Source organism: Phoxinus phoxinus, assembly GCF_949152265.1.
Source record: "Phoxinus phoxinus genome assembly, chromosome: 3".
Classification (NCBI taxonomy): Eukaryota; Metazoa; Chordata; class Actinopteri; order Cypriniformes; family Leuciscidae; genus Phoxinus; species Phoxinus phoxinus.
In genome coordinates, this window is record NC_136878.1 from 9,043,285 (window position 1) to 9,063,504 (window position 20,220).

The 20,220-nt window shown below is 39.9% G+C and overlaps 1 protein-coding gene across 1 annotated transcript in view; it reads right to left on the reverse strand.

The window, feature by feature from the left end:
- sema4c (sema domain, immunoglobulin domain (Ig), transmembrane domain (TM) and short cytoplasmic domain, (semaphorin) 4C) overlaps positions 1-15,919 on the reverse strand; it is a 59,524-nt gene extending 43,605 nt beyond the window's left edge. Inside the window, exon 1 of the mRNA XM_079607507.1 lies at positions 15,435-15,919. The gene's annotated coding sequence lies outside the window, so the exon portion shown is untranslated. The remainder of the gene's footprint in view (positions 1-15,434) is intronic.
- Between the last annotated feature and the right edge of the window lie 4,301 nt (positions 15,920-20,220).

Here is a 20,220-nt window from a genome sequence, read left to right on the forward strand (position 1 = left end):
AAAGTGTCAATATTTTGTGTGAGCACCATTGTCATCTAGCACTGCCTTAATCCTCCTGGGCATGGAGTTCACCAGAGCTGCACAGGTTGTTGCTGGGATCCTCTTTCACTCCTCTATAATGTCCTCACGGAGCTGCTGGATGTCAGACACATGACGCTTCTCCACCTTCCGCTTGAGGACGCCCCACAGGTGCTCAATAGGGTTCAGGTCTGGAGACATACTTGGCCACTCCATCACCTTCAGCTTCCTCAGCAGGGCGGTTGATATCTTGGCGGTGTGTTTGGAGTCGTTATCATGCCGTTCGGCCCAGTTTCTGAAGGGAGGGCATCATGTTCTGCTTCAGAATGTCGCAGTACATGTTGGAAATCCATGTTTCCCTCAATGAAGCGCAGCTCCCCAGTACCAGCACTCATGCAGCCCACATGATGCTACCACCACCATGCTTGACTGTAGGCAAGACACAATGTTCTTGGTACTCCTCACCAGGGCATCGCCACACATTCTAGATACCATCTGAGCCTAACAAGTTCATCTTAGTCTCATCAGGCCACAGGACATTGTTTCAGTAATTCATGCTCTTGGACAGGTTACTTTCAGCAAACTGTTTGCGGGCTCTCTTGTGAGCCAGTTTCAGAAGAGGCTTCCTTCTGGGACGACGGCCATGCAAACCGACTTGTTGCAGTGTGCGGCGTGTGGTCTGAGCACTGACAAGCTGACCTTCCGCTTCCACAACCTCTAAAGCAATGCTGGCAGCACTCATGTGTCTGTTTTTTGAAGACAGCTTCTGCACCTGACGCACAGCACGAGGACTCAACTTCTTTCGTTGACCCTTGCGAGGCCTGTTACGAGTGGAACCCGTCTTGGAAAACCTCCGTATGACCCTGGCCTGTACAGTAACTCAGTTTTAGGGTGTTACCAATCTTCTCATAGCCTATAGGCCATCCTTGTGGAGAGCAACTATTCTAATTCTCAAATCCTTAGAGAGTTATTTGCCATGAGGTGCCATGTTGAACATCCAGTGGTCAGTATGAGAGAATTGTACTCAAAGCACAAATGTAACTGCTCTAATACAAGATACAACCATTTTTATGGTCCTGTCAAGCATACAAAAACATGAACATGATGAATAGGACATGTGGCTTTGCATGGTTAAACGACGTACTGTTGTTATCACTTAGGGTGTACTCACTTTTGTTGCCAGCTATTTTGACAATAATCGCTGTATGTTGAGTTATTTTCAGAGGACAGTAAATATATACTGCTATACAAGCAGCACATTGACTACTCTAAAATATATCCAAGTTTCATTTCTATAGTATTGTCCCTTGAGTAGATATACTAAAATGTTTGCTGAAGTGTGAGGGGTGTACTCACTTTTGTGAGATACTGTATATATAGGCTAACACTCATGAAGATGAAAATAATTAGAGTATAGAACATATACCTAATTTCTATTGTTAAAACATATTACAAAATACTACATATTATATTTAAAATCTAATATATACGGTAGGGCTGTTAAACGATTAATCGCGATTAATCGCATCCAAAATAAAAGTTTGTGTTTACATAATAAATGTGTGTGTACTGTGTATAATTATTTTATATATTTAAATACACACACATGCTTGTATATATTTAAGAAATATTTGCATGTATATACTGTATACAGATTTATATATAATTTATATTATATATAAATTATTATTATTTAATATATAAAACAAATTTTGTTCTTAAATATATACATGAACGTGAGTGTATTTATATATACAAAATAATTATACACAGTACACACACATTTATTATGTAAACACAAACTTTTATTTTGGATGCGATTAATCACGATTAATCGTTTAACAGACCTAATATACAGATTAAAATAATGTAAACATAGTGAGGAAGGGTGCTGAATTGCCATTAATTTAAATTACCTTAAAAAAGTTTAAATATGTATTTTCTCTTTTGATTTTAGGGTGAAACCCTGGTAAATAGAAGTGGTCTCTCTGTGTTCTCATACACACACACAGAATATGAGAGTACAGCTGAGTATGTGAGAGCCAGAGAGTGACAAGGAGCAGACATGAAGGGCAGAAACAGACTACTAGAGTAAATAGAAACAGAGGGTGGGCAGATGGATGACACTGAACAAAAAAAAAGAAAACAGCAGAGGAAACAGAACAAGAACAGAGAAAAGGTGAGAGACAGAGGGCAAGACATAGTGGAGGACGCAGAAAGATGTATTGCATTGAAAGAGACCAAGAGACAGAGAGAAAGGGGGTTGAGAACAGTGCGAAGAAAGAAGGGAAAAGTAAATGAAGTCCATAGAGGGAGAGCTGGGAAGGGAGAGGAAGTTCTCTGCGGACACAGATGAGGTCATATTTATTAATAACACCCCTACTCATACACAGGCACAGAGTGTGCACAGACAAGGATCATTTTAATGGGACAATATGCACATGTAAGCATGTGTGTGTGCCTGTGTTCCCCTGTGTATGTGTGTGTAGAAGTTTGTTTAGTAGGACACGTTGCCCCTGATATATCTCAGCAGAGCAGATCTGTCAGAGAACACTGCATAGAGACGAGAAAGAAAGAAAGACCAAGAGAGTCAGAAAAATAGAGGTTACACAGGGCCATGGTGGTTGGGAGCTTGGATGGATTAGAGGCACATCTGTCAAAAGCTAACAGAAACAGAGAGAGAGAGACAGAGAGAGAGAGTAACTCATATACTGCTGACTTACTGCCAACTGCACATTTTACCGCTGTGATTAGGAATGTCAAAAGTAACGTAACTTCTGTACCACGTCGACACACAAATAAAACAAGACGCTAGTTTTTCTACTGTATCATAACGACTTCAAACAGTCACTTGCATGCATTCTCTGGGAGAACTCATTAAATATGTATATTTATACAGTATATATATATTCGAGATTCATCAGACCAGGCAACATTTCTTCTATTGTCCAATTTTGGTGAGCCTGTGCGAATTATAGCCTCAGTTTGCTGTTCTTATGACAGGACTGGCACCAGTGTGCTTCAAGGTTTGACGTTTTGTGTGTTCAGAGATGCTCTTCTGCAAAACTCGGTTGTAACAAGTGGTTTTTAAGATACAATTCCCTTTCTATCAGCTCGAACCAGTCTGGCCATTCTCCTCTGACCTCTGGCATTAACAAGGCATTTTCACCCACAGATCTGCTGCTCACTACTTTCTCTTTCTAGGACCATTCTCTGTAAACCCAAGAGATGGTTGTGCGTGAAAAAATCCCAATAGATCAGCAGTTTCTGAAATACTTAGACCAGTCCATCTGGCATCAACCCACAAACCTTGCCAAAGTCTCTTAAATTCCCTTTCTTTCCCATTCTGATGTTCAGTTTGAACTTCAGCAGATCGTCTTGACCATGTCTACATGCATAAATGCATTGAAATGTTGGCATGTGATTGGTTGATTAGATATTTGCATTAACAAGCATAATAACGTGGCTAAAGGAAATATACTTTTCAAACTGAAGATGTATTTTGTTCAAACCTTGAAATACCAACATATATATTACAAAATGTACACGTAAAAAAATATTTAAAATCAAGCTACAAACCAAACACAAATATTTCATTATATTTCAGCAGATGTTTTGCCAGAGCCCAATTATTTTATTTTATTAGCAATTAATTTCTAAATGGACTTACAATTATAGCTTTTACATTATAGCTCTAAAAATGCTTGCTAATTGCATCCACTGGTGCACTTGCTGTTGAATTGCACTTTTGGGGCCTTTGCTGAAGGATCACATCGATGCCACCACTGGGACAGACTCAACCCTGGTATTGATAACTGAAATTTTGGTTTCATGACAACAAATAGTACATCAAATTTCCAGCAAGTTCATATGAAGTCTAGCTACTCAAAGCCATCAGAATGACCACTAAATCAATCTAACCTACTAAAGGCTGTGTATCACTCTCTCACTCTTTTTATTTTCAGGAGACTCTTAGTAGACAAGGATTGAAACTCTATCTCTCTGCTCTATAGGGTTGCTAGTCCTGACTTCTCTCTGGTAATGGATCTGTAATAGGTAAAGAGCTAAGAAAGAGGAAGCGAAGGCCCCTTTTCTGTTCTACATGCAGACGCTCTCAAACCCTCTCTGGCCTCGCTCTAAATTCATTTAGAACCACTTTCGGTCAACGGCTAGCTAATAAACTGCTGGTAAATGTTGCTAAGTTTAAAAGCTGCTATTAAAATCCGCAACGGACCCAGAGGCAATCAACGACTGTGAAATCTTTCAGTGCAGCTAGCTCACATCGCGCTTCGCACGCATCTTTAAATTGATACGTTCAGAGTGCAAAGCGATTTGGTTACAGGCGAATCGGCACTTACAAATGAGAATATATTTTCCGTTAAGGGGTGCAATGAAAATAACATTTCAGAGAGGCACGAAGACACACAAAGAGAGATGAGAGAGAAGGGAAAGATGGGGAGAGGTACGCCACAGGGCTGGCCTGGGGTCAGTGGCAAGAAGTGAAAAACAAAAGAAAGCGAAAACCAGCAGAGAAGAGGAGAGCACTTCAGGTCTCCTCCTGAGAGGATGCAGGCCACCTGCGCAGCATCCTTGATTACACTTGTAAAAAGTGAAGCCACACACACACATACACACACACACACACACACACACACACACACACACACACACGCACGCACACACGCACGCACACACGCACTAACACACGCACGCACGCACACACGCACACACGCACGCACGCACACACACACACACAGGGAGTCAAACCAACATAGAGATAAAAATCCAAATTAGTCATTCTCCAAACAAAATCTGTGAGCTTTGCAACAGGTGAAGCAAGACAAATGAGATACAGATATGTATTATGTATGTTTATGTTTATGTATATTATTACAATTATCATTCTGGACTCACAAAATTAACTCCTTTAGACAGCATGGCACAGGACATACCTCTTAAGGATGCAATATAATAGAACATTTTGAAATAAATGACTGCTTTCATTCAGCAAGGATGCAATAAAATCAAAAGACTTCTATTTGAAACAAACGCTCGCTCTTTTGAACTTTGCATTATTCAAACAATCCTGAAAAAAATGTTTCATGGTTTCCACAAAAATATTAAGCAGCAACTGTTTTCAACATTGATACGAATTATAAATGTTTCTTGAGCCCTAAGTCAGCACATCGGAATGATTTCTGAAGGATCATGTGACACTGAAGACTGGAATAATGATGCTGAAAATTCAGCTTTTGCCATCACAGGAATACATTTAATTTTAAAATATATTAAAATAGAAAAATGTTTTTCAAATTGAAATAATATTTCACAATATTACTGTTTTTACTGTATTTGTGATCAAATAAATGCAGCCTTGGTGAGCATAGGACACTTTGGCAGTCTATCTCTCACTCTCTAGACAGACACACAGACAGACAGATCTATCTATCAACATTAATAGCTTAACCAATTTATTGTGCATTCCTAAAAATAACAGCATCCCTACAAAACACAGGCACTTCCATTCCATCAATACTCCAGGACACATGAAGCGTTCAGTCAATGCACATCATATCTGTGATATTCAATCCAGACCAGCACTAATATGTAAGTCATACCTGCATCTCCAGGTACATACTAATGGAGTGAAGTGATTACCCATGACAGCCCTGAGCACAGCTTAACCCACGACAATAACCACACACACAATACTGCTTTGTTAACGCCGGGTGGGGAACCCCACCACCACAACAATACAAGTGCACACACAGCGTCACACGGCGATCACAAGCACAACAGCCATGAGACTCGCTCTGTCAGACACACACCTACACACACAGCAAGAGTTTTAATGGTAAGCCTGCGTTATTAATTAAATAAAAGCTCCCTGAGGGAGAGGAGGGGGTGTGTGGATTGTGCGAATTTAATCAACACACATTCAATAACAGCATCAGAAGGCTGGATGGGCAGAGAGCGAGAGAGAGAGAGAGAGAGAGAGAGAGAGAGAGAGAGAGAGTGGTAATGTCACGCTGTGTTGCCGTAGCGCTCTCTTTCAGCTTGTGGCGCGATGCGATGCAACAGAACTTGATCACATTAGTCAAATCATAATGAGTGGTTTAAACTAGATTGCATTATAATCAACAATGCAGTCTATACTGCAAGCAAGCAGTGCAATCCAACAAAACTAGACCGCACCTTTTATAATCAACAAAGTAGACTATATAGCAAGCCAGGGTTGGTGAAATTAAAAATAAAGCACTAAAAACTAAAATCAATCCTTTTAAATGCCACAATTTCGACAAGCCAACATTATAATGTTAGATGATGGAAAAAAAAAGGTCTAAATAGAGAAGATTAGCATGCATACTTAAAGGCAGGGTAGGGGATTTGTTCCTGATTTTTATTTTGTTATGATGGGTGAAAGTCTCTTCATTTATATGTATAGTATATACTGTCTGTGGAAGGCATAGGAACATAAAATGTTCATCCAGTCAGTGCATTTGGTCCGAATGCAATCTGAAATAGATGGAAACCTTGTGACGCTATATACTCGGTTTGTGATTCAATTTTATGCTTTTCTATGGCAACATAAACGCCTAAATGAATCTGCAGCAGTGAGGTGGCTCTTTAAGTTGTTTATGTTCATCATTATTGTGATGTTACGTGCTTTGAGACATGCGGTAGTTTAACGCCGTCTCTTGTCTCATGACGCTTTGCAAACTCTGCTGTGTGTGTTCATGTGTTTTGAAGGAGGCATGGCTCTGGAGACGCTCTGAAGGGAGGGGGGGGGGGGGGATCTCATGCTTTCAAAGCTAGCTTGCTATTGCTAGCCGCTCCGAAAATTGCCTACCCTGCCTTAAAAAATGCAATAATGGATGCTCAAAAAAATCAGATACAGTCTTAAGATTAGGTTTGCGAAGATTCTTGGAAATGCAGCCCTGGTCAAATAGTCATGCCCCAAAAACGTATTCACAGAAATGATTGAACAAATCAACAGTCTTTTGATCCATATTTGACCAGGTCTGCTTGTAGTCGACGTATAACAAATTTCAAGTGGCCAAATGAGTCAAATGGCCTAGAATGTGCGTGAAACTCTGAATCTAGATGTAGACACGCTCTCGGATTCAGATGAAAGATCTACATTCTGGTCCAAAAGTTCCAGAAACATATGCAAAGAAATGTACATTTGCACATTAGAGCACCACCCTGTGTTCAATTCAAACACAATCTTATAGACAGCATCATATAGACATCCTGCATGTACAGTATATGCCAAGTTTACGACTTCGGTTACATACCAGGTGAGCAACTGCCATTGAGAAGAATAGGAATGCCATCGGATAGCTATCTCCAGAAATTACAGATGTTCTTGACACTGCTTGTAGTGATGTGACACGACAACTATATTGGTCCCATTACAATTGACAAGACAGCCTACGCCACAAACACGCATTTATGAAAAAATTATGGCAGCTGTACAATTGTGTTGCTTTGTGTTGCTCTTTCACAGCGTGGAGGGGGTATTTGTGGGATGAAGGGAAAAAAGAGAAAGGGCAGAAAGGTATCCAGGGGACCTGGTCTGTTTCTCCCACCCGTCTTTCTCCATTATCCGTCAACCTCTTTTTAAGAGATGCTTTATTGATTTTCTCATGCGTGGTAGAGCCATGGCTTACCAGGGGGGGTTCTCTCTCTCTCTCACTCTCTCTCTCTTTCTCTCTCTCTCTCTCTCCGCCTTTCTCGAAGTGCTGCTATACAATCATAATAAAAAGAGTTTTTCTCTCTATGGCTGACTTTTTTGTGTGTGTCTGAGAAGGAACTTTGCTTAATAGGCGCAAAAAATAAGCTCCTAGATAAACTGTTCCATGTGTGCTGGAGAGGTGAGAGAGAGAGAGAGAGAGGGGGAGAGAGAGGAAGAAGAGAGAAGGCAGCACGTGGAAAGGGTCTATTACAAACACACAGGAGCACTCGGCATGAGGATCCAAGGGAAAAAAGACTCACTGGAGGGAAAAGAGATGGAGAGAGGAGCAGAAAGAGAAGGAGTGACTGAGGAGATTGATGCTGTATTTGCTGTCTGCTGGTTTGCCGTTATCTCTGTTTCTCAGGTTCCCGAGTTTATGGGCGCTCCCATGCTTTGCTCCTCTATCTTCCTCTCTCTTTCGCCTCTTCTGGAAAGAAATTCTCTCTCTTTCTCAGGTTCCATTTAAAGCACAAAAATAAAATACAATTTAAATAAAACAAAAATACAAATAAAAAAGCGTCAAACAAAGACAAAATGAACATTACAAGAATAAAGGAATAGAGTTCGTCCAGAAATGAAAATTCTTTCATTATTTACTCATCCTCACGTCATTCCAAACACAACACATGACTTTATGAGGAATATCCAGGCCACTCTTTTCCATATGAATAAAGACTGGGGCTGTCAAACTTCAAAATGACAAAAAGCACCATAAAAGTATCCCGTTCCATGGAAGAAATAAAGTCATACAGGTTTGGAACAACATGAGGGTGAATAAATAATGACAGATTTTGTTCATTTCTGGCTGAACTATTGCTTTAAGAACACTCTATTGCACGGACAACATTGAATATGATGATCGCAGTGGTTTCTGAGGGTGTGCAGCTGAAATATGAATATTGCAGATGCATATCTATCCTCCCCCAGTAGCATTTGCATTTGATCTCTCTCTTTCTTGCTATTTTACATCAGCATGCTGTCTCTATCTGCATTAGGCTCTCTCTCTGAGTGACAGAGCTAGTGTGACTGTGTGTGAGAGGCGCAGCAGGAGGTGTGCAGCATGTAGCGAACCAGGGTTAAAGGTCGTCCTGCAGAAGATGGGGGGAGGGTGAAGGGCTAAGCGCTCGCACACACCGCCTCACCAGGGTCTGATGCTCCAACAGCCTCGCTATTGTTACTCCATCCTGTGGGTCTGGCACATCTGGGGGGGAGATCTGCTTTGGGGATCATGCTGTAGAAACGGGCAGAGGAACCCGCCTTACACCAGGAGGCAGAGGTGTTGGGGTGGTCCGGGCCTGTGCGGGGAGATTTTTGTGGACGTATTTCCCGAGGGAAGGGGGGAGGGTTAAGGGAAGGGGGCCGAGCCCAGCTGTGGAGCTGTTTCTGCCCCAATGGCAAACACACAGCCACTTTTATTGTGTGTGAATGCTGGTGTGCTTGACTGTTTGTTCCTCTGGTGTTTCCTGCTGCTAACAGTTCGATCTTCAAGTCACACGGGAAAGAATTATGTTAAAGGGCAAACCAATGCCAAAATTAGTTAGATTGCTACATTTTCTGAAGAACATCGGCCAAAACATGTTGTCACACACTGCAACACGCCTGCACTGTTGTGCATGGTTAAAAAGGGCATTGCTATGCAATTGCAAAGATTGCTGGGGTGTTGCTAAGTGGTTTCTAACTGAAAAAAACAACAATGTAGAATCTAACTATAGTTAAACGAAACAACATTGGAAACAACATTGGATCCCACTCACTTTATGGACAAAAAGCACTGATATGTAACTGAATGACACAAGTTTGAGTACCTTTAAAAAGAAATGCACATCTCAACAAGACTTCGTCTCGTCTCAACAAGAATCTCAACATGTCTGGCATGATTCAGAGAAAAAATTGAACTGTGATTTATCTGATAAAAATTGTGATTGCGATTTAAATGCGATAAAAAAAAATCCAGTTTTGTTGTGCTTGTTTGTAGGGCTGCACAATACGTCTGTATTATAATAAAATGTATTATAATAATTACAATTTATATTATCAACATGGCTATAAAATAATACTAATACTAATGTTAGCATTATTATTACCGATATCATTATTACTAAATAAAAACAAAATAAATATTACCATAGTAATATTTCACTGTAAAAAATAAGATAAAAGTAATAATAAAAAAATAAAAAAAAAATTATATATATGTATGTATATGTATATATATATATATATATATATATATATATATATATATTTAAGGCTGTTTAAAGTTCTTAATTTTCAAACGTTAAACCATAAAACTTATTTTTTGACAGAAAGCTGCTCCTTACAGGCATGGTTCACCCAAAAATTAAAATTCTCACATGATGTACTCACCCTCAAGCCATCCTAGGTGTATATGATTATTCAGACGAACACAATCGAAGTTATATTAAAAAATATCATTGCTCTTCCAAGCTTTATAATGGTAGTGAATGGCGCTCTTGATTTTGAAGTCCACAAAAGTGCATCCATCCATCAAAAGTAATCTCCAAGTAGACTCCAGGGGGTTAATAAAGGCCTTCTGAAGCAAAGCATTGAGTTTTTATAAGAAAAATATCCATATTTAAAACTTTATAAACTAAAATAACTAGTTTCTGAGCAAATGCAGAGCTTCTTGTCCAGCAGCATTTACTGTGAACTGATCCGATGCAAACACCGGCGGATAATAAGCTTCACTCTGAAACACGCAGTGCATTTATTTATGTATTTAAATCGCAGTCTTCGCAATTTGATAATTGCAAGTCATACCGCAATTTCTGATTTATTATCATTAATCGTGCAGCCCTCAACACAAATGGTGTGGGACGCGTTATGTACTTCAGTTTAATGCCTAGGCTTAAGGGTTGTCTGTAATCTAGCACCACTAATAATATGAACTGTAAAGGCTGAACAGCCCCCAACTGCTTATTTGTTCAGATGTGTTTAAAACACTGCAATTTTCACATTACAACCTGAACAGAACTGAGTACCAAATACTCTCTGAGACCAGAGATTTCCCCGTTCCAACTCCATTGTGTGCAAAAATACACTTAAGCAAATGCATTTGGCTTTTGGGGAGAAAAAACACCCATTAATTCCAGGCAAAGGGGGATACGAAGCACCCAAACCAGATGTAAGCTCAGTAAACAACCTGAGCCAGAGATGCATTAGGGCAAACATCTGTTAGGAACGCACGAGCAGAAGAGAGCGAGAGACAGAAAAGAGCAGCGAGGGAGGAGAAAAGCTGCACTTGCTCAAAGCGAAGGCACAGACATGTGATTGCGCCTCTAAATAACATTTCTGTAAACACAATTTCCAGAAACTGGCTCACACTAAAGGAAACCATTGACCGGTTGTTTAATGTAGTTCAGCTCCTACCTGTGGCTGCCAGGCTTTGAATGGCGAAAAAACAAAAACACGACCTTAATTTTAGGAAGGATTGGTAGAAAAGCCCTGCAAACACAAACGCATACAGTCACTCTCATACATATACAACAAATGCACAGCTTGAAAAAATCACTAGAAGAGCCTGTGGGGAAGGACACTAAAATAGCAGATGGTCGATACTGGTCATTTGCTAGCAAACGAGAGGGCCTACGCTCTCCACCTTTCCCCTCAGCGCGGCCTCCATATGCAGCTCATAAAAGACACGCAAAACTGGCCTGATGGATCCATCTCAGCACCAGGAAAACGAGCCCCTGGGCGGACGAAGGAAAAAACGAGGTGAACGAAACGCTACCGAAAACGGAATTCACGGGCCGGTGAGGTATAACACTAAAATAACACTGGCCCGCAGAAGAAAGAAAGTTACAGCGGTTTAGAACGACACGAGAGACTAAATGATGACAGAATTATCTGTTCAAATGTTTGTCCATCGAAACTTGACTTTTCTAAAACAGTCAAGCCTGTATCACTTTCACAGCTCTGTGCGGATGTGTTTCTCCACCTCTGGCCCACAGCTGCGCACACACACACACACACACACACACACACACACACACACACACACACACACACACACACACACACACACACACACACACACACACACACACACACACACACACACACACACACACACAACCATCATTCCAATATGTGTAAACACACTGGGGGATGGTGGAAAAAAGCACTACCCTTAACACAAACTAGCACACAAGCGGCCCTTCCATCCAAACACACGCAATTTCTTCTATATTTGCAGTGCTGCTCTTAAAACACTCTTATCTAAACATCACCCATGTCCATCCCCAGCCCCTGCTGTTTTCACTCTCCCATCTCACCATCCGCCTGTGTCCACTCAGGATCACGGACTCGCCTTGACTGCATGACCTCTCTCCACTTTTACACATCACTCCGGAGACTCCTAGAGTACCACTGCACTCATTACAAATACAGGTGAAGGCCAGAAAACAGAGAGACTAACTAGAGGCAGAGAGGAAATGGCATATAGGAGCGCACACTGATAGAGAATAATGAGGGTTCTAGTCGAAGGGGTCGCCGTCAATACGCACGGCCACCACACATGAACTCCCAGCAGAGAGAGGGGGACAAATGACCCATGTACGGGTTTATTTAGGGAACACACTTCACAATAAGCCAGAGGACGGAAGGTGTCACGCAAGGCGAGGTTTTGGGCTCGCCAATCGATTTCTATTCATTCGGCGTAGGGGAGGTTTAGGGACACCGTCACGTTGGTTATGACGTGCGCTGCACGCGCTAATTGAACAACAGCGTCCGCAAAACCGCACGATTATAACAAGACCCAAGGCCAGAACATTTGCTTCATGATGTCAGGGATGTAATCCAATAATTCATTCATGTGATACGAGTTCCTGCAGGGGCAGATAGCAAGCGCTCAGGACGACTTAGAAAAGAGGCTTTTGAATTCCATACAGGTACTTGTGATGGCTCTGTGCAATCCGCATGTTGTTGACATTATAATGTGTTTCTGATGCACTTCAACTGAGAGCTGTGACCGCGTTTGTGATGATCCAATTAATATGGATGGTTTATTCCTGGCATCTTACCATGAATGCATCTTTACGTTGCATAAAAGGTCAAATTGTGGTTTGGATCTAGTCAAACAGCTTTTTAAGCTCAAGGATAGCACTTATTTACAAAAAAATACACTGCAAACGTGAACATGCAGCTAAAAAAAAAAGACTAGTAGATATATCTGAGCCTTTAAAATTCTTACATTGGAGTAACCGCTATTAATCAGTCATTATAAATCATTTCTTTGAACTGGATCAAACCGGTTAATTTAGATGTTACTCCATGAAGAACATTTTTACATGAACTGACCTCTTTTTAAAGAGTCGGACATCAAAGTCTGAATTTTAGGAGTTGGAATTTAACATTCCAGATTCCAGACTGGATGATCAGAATACTAATAGCTTTTCCTGTCCTTGTGAATCCCTCATGTCAATGTGTGTGTGTGTGTGTTTCAGTTTTAGGTACTATTGACTAAGGAAGGATGCGAGTCTATTGTGGCACAACAATGAGAAGATCTTCCCTCCAGGAGCCCAATTTGACTCTCAATGGATTTGAGGAACATCTGGGCTGAAGGGGTGACAGTGTATGGGCCCCCAGCAAGCTATTCCCTGCCAGTTGCATTTAATGCGGGAACACTGTCCAGTACAGGCTGGAAACAGACATGAATGGAGCACATTTATACAGTTACTGCTCTCCTCTCCTTCCACTGTTCATTAACAGACAATGACGAGAGCGTATACAGCCCTATGTCACAATAATAAAGAGCTTTGTTCGAGGCTTCCAGAATCCTCTGTGCTTATAGGAATTGTATGAATCACTATAGACAATCAATTGTTCTTGGATGTGATGATAAACACTGACCTCACTATTTCACATAATCTATACAATCCCATTGACATCCATTGCTCTCAACCTGTATACACCTTTTGTCATTTAAATGTTGTGGGGGAAAATTAAAATTCTATCATTTACTCACCCTCATGTCATTCCAAACCTGTATGACTTTTTGGTCAAAACTGTTTGGTTGCCAACATTCTTCAAAATATCTTTGTTTGTGTTTTGCAGGTAAAAATGTCATACAGGTTTGGTTTGGAACAACATGAGGGTGAGTAAATTTTTGGGTGAACTATCCCTTTAAGACATGATCATTTGAACCTCATAAGAGGACTCCTCACAAAATGCGCACACACTTCTCCCTGAAAAAATAAATGAAAAAGTATTGTTCACCCAAAAACAAAAATAATATTCTGTAATCATTAACTGACCATCAATCCAAATCCCCATGACTGATTGATCTTTTCCATGCAGTAGAAATAAATGATAAATAAGGGTCACCACAAAAGTATCATAAAAGTCGTCATTTCAAAGAACAATAGGTTTATGTGACAAACAGGCCAAAAATTAAGTCCTCACATTCATCCTCACACTTATTGATGAATTCATAAGAGTACACAAGGGAACTACCTATGTCAGATTCATGAATAAATAATTTACTGTAGTCAAATCTTGTAAAAAAAATTTTAATTCCATTCACAAAGTTGATCTAAATGATTTGTTTACAAATCAGATGTTCAATTGATCAACTTGCTGTTAACAGCTCAATAGAGGGGAAGATCACTGAATAATGACTTACATTTCTGCGCTGACTCACACGACTGCTACTGTACATCTTTGGAAGACTTGGGATGTGTACAACTTTTATGGCGATTTTACATCTCATTTTAGACTTGACATCTTCAGTCACGTTTATTGCCAAATTTGCCAATGCATGGAAAAACAGTGTTTCTCCAAAATATCACCTTTGTGTTCCACAGTGGAAAGAAAGTCATAAGTTCTTGGAGCGGCATAAAGGTGAGTAAATAATGACAGCATTTCTTATTTTTAGTTTAACTGTCTCTTTGACCATTTCTTTGCCTGAATGAGCACCCAGCCATATGAAAACACCAGTGTCCACTTCATGCTGTAATTACTGTAATCTCCAGTATGCTGTGCGCACTTATTTCATTATAGACGACCAGTCTATATGAAATGAAGGAAAACGCACTGTGTAAGATGTCACAGCTGGTGGTGGTCAATATCCAACATCACTTTTAGGCTATATATAATTTCCAGAAAATACCAGCATCGCTTAAACCTGTCACTAAATAATGATCAACCTCAGAATGAAGCGTTTTATTGTGCCGTGAACGTGGCAGGGTCGTTGTAATTGCACTAAGAAAAAAAGTGCTGATGTTGGGCTTTAAATATGTACAATCCCATCACATGCAATAAACAATCAGCGTTTGTTCACTCACTTAAATCCGGCACATAAACATGTTAGTTTCTCATTTGTTTTTACGTTGAATTGCGTCTCCAAACAAAACCGCACTGCGTTTTCGCCAAAGTGACACAAACTGACATCTACATCTATTACAATCATCTTTAGTTAGGGTTTAAAACTTATCTAAACAATATGGCAACAGTTGGAGCTCCGCCGACTGAACGACTGGCTGACTTAATGACGGTATCAAATATCCTTTCCACCCCCATCGCTTTTAACAATAAACGACATTTACAAAAAGCACTAATTACGTGACGTTGTGACGTCAATTTATAACAGAACGGAACGCTGCAATAATAGAACACTGCAATAATCCAGTTGTATTTGTATTGGAGGCGTCAAACTTACCTCTGGCGAGTCAGTGCGTAACGCTCACGGACTGTCAGCGCGTCCAAAAACGCATGAAAACGCACACAGCGTTTGGTCTCAGGGAACCAGCATTTCAAAACGAGCCCAACAAAATCCACATTTCCCAAAGAAAGACTCAGCTCCTTGTGTTTTCCCGCATGCTTGCTTTCTTGACGTCTAGGAGAGCGAGCGAGCGGCGCGATGGTCGGTGTCGGTTTACGCAGCGCAACTCTCCCCGTTCACTCCCTTTGTAGTAGTTCTAGAGAGGGAGGGTGTATTAAACCCGTCCAGATCCACTTCTTCAAAGCGGTTCCCCTCCGTCTTTGCAACTTAAACCCCGCGCCCTGCTAAAGTGAAGCTCTCTGAGAGAGACAAAGGTAGCGGATGGGAAGCGCAGCTCCAGTACGCCACGCACACACACACACATACACACACACACACATACACTGCACTGGAGGATATACTGCCTCCTGATGGGTATCGGGAAAGCGATGAGGCGGACCGGTGGCTCACAAAAGCAGTACAAACAGGTCTCCGCCCCAATCGCCCTGTCCTGTACGGGAACGGCCCGGAATATCATCATAATCAGGCGAAGTGAAGTATTTGTCATTCTCCAATGGGCTTCTGTGCTGTAGACTACTACATTATTTTAATGACTTTTTCTAACACTTTACAGTTACTTTTCATACAAGCTGTTATAGTAAATGTAAAAAATACGAATTAAGTAGGCCTGTGCATATAAGCACTTATTTATATTGTAACATGAGGAGCACTGTAATACAAACTCTTAATACAATTTCGTAATACACACACATATATATATATGTATAAATACTGTATAAATATTAATCACAATTTGTGCTTGTCCGGGCAGACAGACAGACAGACAGACAGACGGACAGAAAGACAGATAGACAGACAGACAGACAGACAGACAGACAGACAGACAGACAGACAGACAGACAGACAGACAGACAGAAGATGGACGGACAGAAGATGGACGGACAGAAAGACAGACAGACAGATAGACAGATAGACAGACTATCTAAAAATGACTCTTTAAAATAACTTAATTCAATTATGGACAGTGGTTCCACACAAGTAAATTATTTTATATTAACATTAATGGATTTTTAAAAATCTATGTAAGCTCCTTGTGTTGTGACAACACAACTGAATGAGAAAGAATCTACATGAAACCGTAATGTCCAACCAAATCAATGGAATTGCTTCCTGTAACTTAAACTGGTTAAGTTTAGTGAACATGCTCTAGTTTATTCATCTATCTATCTATCTATCTGTCCGGACGGACGGACGGACGGACGTATGGACAGACGATAGATAGATGGATAAATAGATACAGTATATGCATGTCTGGGGTTATGTTTAAAACATTAGAGATGCAGCAACAGGAAGCAAAACAACAGCCCTAGGATAATCCAGTATATTCTCATTTTAGTTGATTCAATGGATTACGGCCAGTCTCTGCATTTTAACATTTGAATAAATCTGTCTGTCTGCATCCTCAGCTTAACAATCTCCCACGTAATATACACTATACTTAGAGATAAGCATCTTGCCTTTGCCAAAGAAAATATCTCAGAAGGATTAACCTAAATTATGTGAATTTAAACATCGCAATCAAAGAAAAGAATATTCAAATGTCTCTCAACCTTGTGTGTCTCTTTTCCATATTTCTTTAGAAAAGCACATAACCAAACTTCATCTTAAACCGTACTGGTGGACACTGAATGTGGGATAGTCAAGGGACTGCAGCAGATCTGAATGAGGAGAGGTCTTTCTAGAACATTTGGACTGGCTTCACTTGAGTAGACGAAGCCTTTTATACCTCAAAAACGTGTACAACTGTAGTTGAGACACTCAATTATGGGCAGTGCTTCCTCTAGTGTAATCATAATGGAAATCTTCATTATATTTCTGAGTGACACGGGCTACTTAAATAAAAGCGTCCTGCCCCAGAGGCCCCTCAGATTCACCAATAAAAGCCTTGAGTGCAGGCGCTGGGAACGGAGGAGGCATAGATATCATTTAGAATCTGTTTGGATGAGGATTTACTCTGGGAGGCGAATCTAATGGATAATGGACACCGGTCCACAGCGGGACCCAGGAGACCACACAGAAAACCCTTCATATTATAACAAAAACAATCTCCATCAATGCCAAGTCACACGGTGAAATGTGCAATTGCCACGGTATGTGGAGAACCTATAAAGGTTAATTTGATATGAGAAAAAGGTTTTGATTTGTATTTCTGCATTGTGAGATGTTACAATAGATTATCTGCTGGGAATATTTATGTTGATAAGAGATGGCGTACCAGTAACAAACACTGCTGCCATGACCATAAAGTGGTTCCTCTGACCACAATTAATGCAATTTCTTAGATATTGTAAATAAACTGAATGCAAAATGCAGATGTTTCTTTGCAATTACCCTTTGCCTTCTTAGTACTGCAATGTTATATGCTTCTTATGAAATATCATTAAATAAATAGCATTAAGCAATACATAGTGAAACAACCCTGTCGCTTGCATCACTGCAAAGGATTTAGGTGCAAACCTTATACTTGGCTTTATTTTTGTGAAGGTTCTGCCCTTGATGGAAGGATCATTCAGATCAAGATATGGACAAGGGTGAATCTTATTGATACACTCTGAACCTTGAGGAGATGCTGGCTTTTGTGTAAAAAAAGAAGAAGAAAAAACCCTTTCAGCGCTCTACTGAAACGCAGAATCACTTTTTGAGTGAGAGCCGACTTTGTATCTATTCACAGTTCCTGCTTCAGCAAGGTTGCATTAGTCATGTGGAACAAGCACAGCTTGGAATATAGCACAGGAAGCAGACAAATGTGGAAACTAGGCCAGGACAAAGAGGTAAGGTGTACACTCATTAGGATGGGGTCCATAGGTCCCATCCCCAAAGCTACAGCTATAGATATATTACTACTGCTCATATGTTCTATTTTAAGCCCAAACCACAGCATGCACAGTCATGATAGTGAAAATACAGTACCACACAACTTTCTTTCACTACTCATTCTTGTGGTGACTGCAGAGAAATGTCCATGCAAGAAGACAGCACTCAGATCTGTGAATCAATGAAGAACCTTGCGATGCACAATACTGGACATTTGGGCAATAGTAATGCACTAAATGTCTTTAATCACAAATAAGCTAGAGTGATACTCACTACATTAAAGTTCTCTCTCAGCTTTAGAGAGAGAAAGAGAAAAAAAAAAAGAGTATGATTTTCTACCGTCGGGCCCAGTGCTGGTCCTAAATTTCTGGGGGCTCTAAGCAAAACTTTTTAAGGGGGCTTCTGTCAATGCATTTATAAAAACCCTAAAATGAGCCTGAACCCCTTAATATGTTCTTTCAGAGCAGTGTCATTGTCAACCAACAGTGAGTTGAAACAGTCAGTAATACCATAAAAAAACATGACAAGCAATGGGACAAATACAATAGGAAAAAAAAAAGATACAAATAAAATAAAGAAACTTGCCTATAGCACAGATATTGAATAAAAATAAACCTGTGTAGTGTATCGTCTTCACCGTATGAATTAAATAAATTACATATTAAATTGGTTCTTATTAAAGTTACTAAAGTTATTCAGTGAAAAGCACTAAATGATTCTCTTTTTCTTGTTGTTTGATTAACATTAAATGTCATTAGGCTGCTGTCACTTTAAGACACAAAAGCACAGATCTAATATACTGATAAGCATTCGATTACAGAGCTCCCAACTACAGAGAAACTGATAGCCAGGCAACAGACAAGTGACAGAGTTGTGACATCACCACTTGCATTCTGGGCCGAGAATGGTTTGTAAACGTGCCGTGGCAAAACCAGGTTCAAGTGGAAACATAACTGGAATCGTTCCTTACCGCTGTAAGAACCGTTTGGCCCAACGGTGGAAAAGCAGCTTTTGTTCTCAAATTGTTAAATAAATAAAAAGATTTGTAGATACATTTAAAAGCATTTCAGTACACATTTCTTTCTTTTTAGGTCAAATCAGATCAAACTCATACACATATCAAATTGTATCTTGCTATCCTGTTGGGGGTAACTATAAAAAAAAATAAAAAAAAAAAATAAATAAACAAACTGTATTACAATAGAACAATTTAAACTTAAATTATGTAATGAACATAAATGTATCAATGAATTCAATGTATCAAATCAAGGGTTTAATGCATCAGCTGATCAATATAATTTAGTAAAAATATGGTTTCCCATTTCAAATAATGTCCTCCCACTAAAAAATATTATTCCCGACAACTAAAAGAATTACACTTTTAAAAATAAAGGTTCTATATTGGCATCTATGGTTCTATAAAGAACCTTTAACTCCCATGAAACCTTTCAATTAAACTTTACAGTGTTCTTTATGTTCTCCAAGTTCTTTAAAGTGAAAAAAGGATGATTCATTTAGATGATTCAAATTTTCTTCACACCAACAGATTTTTTTTTTAAAGATAAAAAAGAAAAGAAAAAAAGAAAAAAACCCGGGTACATTTCATTTTTATTTATATAGCACATTTAATGCAACAGCTGTTGCCCAAAGTCCTTCACAATCACTAAAAAACCCACAAAAAAAGAGAAGTACAGAACAACAAAATGCACAAAACAGACACGGTAATGATCAAACACCAATCATGAAGATGCCCAGGAAGTCTTTAAAAAACGTGCTTTTAACATGGCCTTACATTTCGGTAGTGACTTTACTAACCTTACAGAAAGAGGGAGATCATTCCAAAGTTTGG